At 29.6% G+C, this 5,906-nt stretch overlaps 1 long non-coding RNA gene across 1 annotated transcript; it reads left to right on the forward strand.

Moving 5' to 3' along the window:
- Positions 1-1,795: 1,795 nt before the first annotated feature.
- LOC114170588 lies at positions 1,796-3,799 on the forward strand. The gene is made up of 4 exons (XR_003601102.1): positions 1,796-2,541; positions 2,634-2,769; positions 3,200-3,277; positions 3,617-3,799. It is a non-coding gene; the product is annotated as an uncharacterized LOC114170588 (long non-coding RNA).
- Positions 3,800-5,906: the final 2,107 nt, after the last annotated feature.

A 5,906-nucleotide genomic window follows, 5' to 3' on the forward strand; every position in this document is an offset into this window, starting at 1 on the left:
ATTACTAGTTTTCATGCATATCATCTACCTAGTGCATCTGCATTGCATTTGAGTGAAAACAGTCTGAGTGTGCTGCTGCTGTCACATATCAAACTCCACTGTCAAAAATTCTGGAGATCTTAACTCATGCAGTGCATATTTCATTCCACATTGGCATTATACTTGCATCTGAATTCCTTCATCACCATCTCATATCCATTCATTCATCTTTGTTTTAACCCAATGTAGAACATCTTTCCATTCATACTCCACTACAACATGTGCTGATTTTAAAGTTCTGCATTGAATCCATTAAAAGTGAATATGATTGAGCATTTTGTTGCTGTCTGTCACATGTTGCCTCGCCACTGGTGTTCTGGTTTAGTGCATTGTGACAAGTGTGCTTGCAGCTAAGTCCTTATTCATCTCTGAATTTTGGATTCAAGTGGCAGGTTTTATACACTTTGCAGATTGAGTTCATTACTGCCACATTCTCAGTTCAACTTCTTATTCTAGACTAGGTTTCTACTGCATATTAGTTTCAAGAGCATCCATGCATCCACCTTTCACTACTATGCCTCAATTTAAGCTGATTCTGCTGTCATAGAACAAGTTCTGCTGCTGTATTGTGTTGGAATCACTGTTGTCATAGATCACTTTTGCATTATAATCAAGCATTTGTGTTCCCATTTATAGTTATTCTGCATTTAAAGTGTTGGTGGTTTGTTTGAATAAGTGCAGTTCCAACATGTGATCTCTCCTTGCACTTTTCATTTGCCTCTGCAATTTTGCTGAATACTGGAGCCATTCTTATTTGTAGTTGTATAAGCAGTCATTACCACATTGCATTGCATCTGGATATTCCCAGGTTTTCAGCTGCTGTTAGGTGTTAGTGAATTTCTTTCCATAGGTTACAATGCACACACATCTGTCACAGTCAAATTTTGCTGCATTACTTATGTGCTTAATCAGATTATGCACTTGCATCTCTGAGCTGTCCATGCACTTATGATGACAACCAATGATGTTCCTAATCATTATGCATGCTTTCAGGTGTGCACTTTGGTCATAATCTTTCTTAAACTCATTAATAAATGATCAACTGAGAAAAACTTGAATAAACTCAGAATAAGAGTTATTCATCGTGTTTCCATTAAAGAAAATTGAAGCAAAATATTTTGGACTTCCGATCTTAAATATTATGTCTACACAATATGACATCAATATAATTCTAAATATTATATTAATTATAAGACTATATTATAAGACGTAGAAATTCAAACTAATTCATTTTCTAAGTCTTTTCCGAAATGCCTTTTTAACCTGAAATATCAAATATTAATAAATCTTTGTTTCCAACCAATTTTTACTATAAAATGTTTTATATTTTTACAAAAATGAATACAGTAAAAGCTTATCTAAATTAATTAGTGAACGAAAACAAATGCAAATTTAATTTTTATATTAATGGATTTTTTAATAAAAAAACCTGAAATAAGGAACCGTGGGCACGTAGAACCCATACTTACGTACAGAGAACACAACACAACCACATGTAACACTGAACTAACTGAATATCAATAACAGTCAAATTGATTACCAACTCACACTATCAATCATAATGCATATCATATTTTCATATATTGCATTTTTATTATAATGTTTGTTAGATAAAAAAATGTATAACAGTTTAATTAATTATAGTGTACCAAAATTAATAACCAATTATTTTTTAGTAGAACTACTTAATCAATTATCTTGAACAAATTAATAATGAAAATAATAACAATGGCTATTTTAATGTAGGCTAATAAAAATCAATATATATTTCTGACTAAAATTAATAATGAATTTTGAAAAAATACATATTAAGATTTTATTTGTTAAGTAATAAACACATTTATAAGACACAACTAATCACTAATCTTATAAATAAATTATTGAGTAATAAAGTATGAGATACACAGTAAACACAACAACCACCATGATCTTACCTGAATAGAAGAGTGAGGAGATTAGGATGAGACAAGTATATCCACTTGGAATGATTGGGTGATAATGCCACGCGCATGAAGTAAGTTGCATGATGAGCCAATCCAAACCCGCGTGCGACCCACGCGCAAAACAAAGGGAAACACCACACAACAACATAATACCAATAATAATGATTATTAGATAATAATTAACTAATTAATTAACGAGTTAATTAAAAAAGGAATGGGCGCGCGAAAGTAACAAATCCAAAATGGTCTCATCCTCCCAAAAGATTCTGGTCACCGTGGTGCCAGTTTCATAGGCACCCACACAGTCGTGCAGCTCCTCAAAGGAGGCTTCACTGTTTCAATAATAGACAATTTTGACAACTCCGTCATGGAGGCGGTCGACCGGGTACGCCAAGTGGTGGGTCCTCATCTTTCTCAGAATCTCGAATCCACCCAGGTCTGCACTCTCTTCCTGTTTCACTTCACTCTCTAACTTTCCATATTGCAAATTCGCCTCTTCTTCTCGGCAGGGCGATCTCAGGAACAGGGATGACTTGGAGAAACTTTTCTCCAGAAACACGTACGCTCGATATTGCGTCTTCTCATTTTCCCATTCTGCTCTTTTTTACGCTTTGTTTCTTTTTCAGATAATGTGATAATATACTGAAACAGATTCGATGCCGTGATCCACTTTGCTGGCCTCAAAGCGGTTGCGAAAAGCGTGGCCAAGCCACGTCATTATTTTGATTTCAATTTGATCGGCACCATCAATCTCTACGAAGTTATGGCCAAGTATAACTGTAAAAAGGTTTCCACTTCACCCTCCTTTTTTCTTTCCTATTTTTATGGCTGCTGTCACAATTTATTATGAAAATGACATGTTAGATTGAATTTAATTTATATTTATATTTATAGTCTATACAGGTTTGGGCAAAAATAAACGAAAAAGTTAGATAAGTTTCTTCCTAAGGTAGATTCTAGAGTATTATTTATCTGTAAACTAATTTTACTTTTTGTAGAAACTTATTTTGTTTTCTTTTTATTTATTTATTTATTTGGTAAGGGCTTGGTCCATCATTGTCTTTAACTTTCATGTCATTCATGGGAGGGTTTTCTATGCTTTACGTTATGTGTTCCAAAGAAGGAAACAGTATCAGATTCTTGCCTTTTTCTTTTTTTTTTTTTTTTCTTTTGTGATGGTGTAGAATATTACATGACATGATCATGTTTCTGTGTAGATTTATGGCCAACCTGAAAAGATACCGTGCGAGGAGGATTTCAAGTTGCAAGCTATGAATCCCTATGGACGGACCAAGGTAACTTTGTTGGCAGCTTGTGGTTTCTAAGTTATCAATAACGAGTTATTTAATGGAAAAGGAAATAAAAAAGATAAGATGAATTAAACTGTATTTTTGGAATGAGCAGGCATTTTCAAAAACTGATTTTAACTCTGTTTGCCCTCACTTTAATTCATTGAAGCTTTTCCTTGAAGAAATTACACCAGTTTATTTATTTTTTGTACATCATATACACCTATAGAACAAGACATTAGGGAAAAAAGTGTGCAAGTTGGACAAAGTAAATAACATTATAAACATATTTTTCTACCCCTGCAAAATGCTAATCCTCCATTCCTTCTCCTTATTCAAAATAAGATCCGGGACTATATCCATGTGATGGACTTAGCAGATGGTCATATTGCTCCCTTCAGAAAGCTCTTCACATCGGAGAACATAGGTGAATTGTTCTTTTTCTTCCCTTGTAGAAGTTAGAGTTCAAATTCAATCTTATGTGTTGAATGCATAAAAAATATGGAAAATGAAAAGTATTTTTTTAAGATGGCTTTTCTAAAACTGAATTAAACTAAATTAATTTGAATTTATATTAATTTTCTTATTGACTCACCTCTGGGTAATTGTTAAGAAAAAACAAATATCTATGATTATCGTTTTTGTATTTTGAAAAAATAAATAAATTATAGTTATTGAATTTTTAGTGTGCGTGTTGTAGGCAAGAAACAACCAATACATATTTATTTGTAATTCATTGATTCAGTAATAAAGAATAAATTATTCATAAGAATGAAAATAGTGTGAATATAATATTTGAAATAAAAGATAAGTAACTTGTACAACCTAGTTGATTTCAACTGGAGTATATCTGTCTTCGCTGTTATATTTAAATTAAATGGTATGAAGCTATGAATTTTTTATGTTTATTGGAATGACTTAAAACTTGATGTGAACTAAACGACCCCACACTGTTTTGTTTTTCTAAAAAAGTTAAAATGGTCAAAGTTTGACGATTTCGACTAATTAAGTAAAATCGTACCACGATTCAGTTATATTTAGAGATGACAAATAAAATAAATTTATTTTCGTGGGTATTGTTCAAATTTGTTTCCGTTTTGATGAAAAATCTCTGCATTGATTGGGTATGGGTATGGGTATGTGGAATCTTCGACTTTTTCAATTGTGTATGGGGATGATTATGAAGATGTACATATCCTGGCCATCATATCTGTCCCCGTCATATCTCCGTCATCATTTAAATTATTAAAATATTCACAATTAATTAAGTAACCATATATATATATATATATATTAAATTTTTTATTTCTTCTAGTTATTTGGTTTGTCATGAAATTCATTCACATCTCCAATATATTTTTTATCTTATCATAACATTTACGTAATTATGTTAAAATTATGTATGTCAATTAAAACTTTTTTATGTCTCATATTTGAATATTTCTATTATTTTTTAATATTTTTATTTATTGTATATTTTCTTTTCACATGAGTATGTTTAATACTCCCAATTTAAGTGTTTAATAACATAAACCTTTAATTTACTAGGTAATATAAAAAAAAATTACTTATTTTTATTAATTTTTGTTTCATTTGAAAAACTTTTTTGTTTTGCTAAAACAATTATTTCTCAACCATTGATTATATATGTTGATATTTGAAAAGTGTTCTTAGATGTTTAAGGTATTTTTCATCTTATCATACCCTTAATTATACATTTGTTTTTCTTTATGCGATTTCTTTTAATAATTTCTCAAATTGTTTCTAAGACATATATTTGTTAATCTTTTAATATTTTTATTTGTTGTTTATTTTCATCATGTAGAATACTATTTCAGTATATTTTATTTAATTATTTTTTATTTTCTAACTCATTATATCAATTATACTGTAATTTTTCACTATAATTATATAAATAACTTTTATTTACTACAATATCAAAATTTAATATAATTGCCATGAATTTTTTTGATCACCATCCAACATATTTTGGAGTTCAAAAGATACAATATCCATGTTAAAATTTTATTATTATGTTTATTATTTATTATTTGCGTCATTTTGATTAAGTGATGTATTATCATTTTTGTTAGTGTATAAAAGAAGAGATTCATGAGAATTTAAAAAATTGAAGTAAACAAACATTTAAATATATTTTAATTTAAATATTTTTTTCCTTTAAATTTGTTTAAAAATATTTTTTAATTTTATCAACTAGGTTTCATTAATATTTGCAGTTTGCAAATTTAATAAATGTTTTAGTTCTCATGAAAAATTGTTTGGTATTTTAATCTAAAATGTAAACAATTATAATTTATTTCAAAGTATTTGATATCGAAGAAACAATCACCATCCTATTATTGAATATTTAATAATATTATGTTTCCTTTAACGTAATTTTTTATTATTTTATAAAAATTAATTAAAATTTATATTAAAATAGTAAAGAAACGGGTGCGGGTATGAGTACGAGATTATACCCGTTATCCGACGGGGATAAGAATGAGATAAAATTTTGATACCCGTTGGATTTAGATATGAGGATAGGAATTGACTTTTTTTACATAAATGAGTATGAGATAACGAAATCTGTCCCGTCCCACCCCGTTGTCATCCTAATTTTATTATGAAGTGT

Source organism: Vigna unguiculata, chromosome 11, assembly GCF_004118075.2.
Source record: "Vigna unguiculata cultivar IT97K-499-35 chromosome 11, ASM411807v1, whole genome shotgun sequence".
Classification (NCBI taxonomy): Eukaryota; Viridiplantae; Streptophyta; class Magnoliopsida; order Fabales; family Fabaceae; genus Vigna; species Vigna unguiculata.